Genomic DNA, 1,081 nt, shown 5'->3' with positions numbered 1-1,081 from the left:
ATGGATGTGAGAATTGGACTGTGAAGAAGGCTGAGCACCGAAGAATTGATGCTTTTGAACTGTGGTGTTGGAGAAGACTCTTGAGAGTCCCTTGGACTGCAAGGAGATCCAACCAGTCCATTCTGAAGGAGATCAGCCCTGGGATTTCTTTGGAAGGAATGATGCTAAAGCTGAACCTCCAGTACTTTGGTCACCTCATGCGAAGGGTTGACTCATTGGAAAAGACTCTGATGCTGGGAGGGATTGGGGGCAGGAGGAGAAAGGGACAACAGAGGATGAGATGGCTGGATGGCATCACCTACTCGATGGACATGAGTCTGAGTGGACTCCAGGAGTTGATGATGGACAGGGAGGCCTGGCGTGCTGCGATTCATGGGGTCACAAATAGTCGGACATGACTGAGCAACTGAACTGAACTGAATAACATTCATCATATTAATAGAGATAAGGGAAAGTCAAACCAGCAAGGAGAGCAAACCAGTAAATACTAAAGGAAATCAACCCTGAATACTTATTGGAAGGACTGATGCTTAAGCTCCAATACTTTGGCCACCTGATGCAAAGAGCCAAGTCATTAGAAAAGACCCTGATGCTGGGAAAGATTGAGGGCAGGAGGAGAGGGGGACGACAGAGGATGAAATGGTTCGATGGCATCACCGACTCGATGGACATGAGTTTGAGCAAATGCCGGGAGTTAGTGGAAGACAGGGAAGCCTGGTGTGCTGTAGTCCATGGGGTCACAGAATGGGGCATGACTTAGTGACTGAACAACAGCAAGGGAAAATCATATAATTTTCATAGATATATAAAAGATATTTGACAAAATCCATTGCTGTTCAGTTTTTTTTGTTTTGTTTTATTTTTATTTTATTTTATTTTTTTTACTTTACAATATTGTATTGGTTTTGCCATACATCAACATGCATCCACCACGGGTGTACACATGTTCCCCATGCTGAACCCCCCTCCCACCTCCCTCCCCATACCATCCCTCTGGGTCATCCCAGTGCACCAGCCCCAAGCATCCTGTATCCTGCATCGAACCTGGACTAGCGATTTGTTTCTTATATGATATTAAACA

The sequence above is a fragment of the Bison bison genome, unplaced genomic scaffold (genome assembly GCF_000754665.1).
Source record: "Bison bison bison isolate TAMUID 2011002044 unplaced genomic scaffold, Bison_UMD1.0 scf7180017864353, whole genome shotgun sequence".
Lineage (NCBI taxonomy): Eukaryota > Metazoa > Chordata > Mammalia > Artiodactyla > Bovidae > Bison > Bison bison.
Note: the sequence above shows the minus strand (reverse complement) of the source record.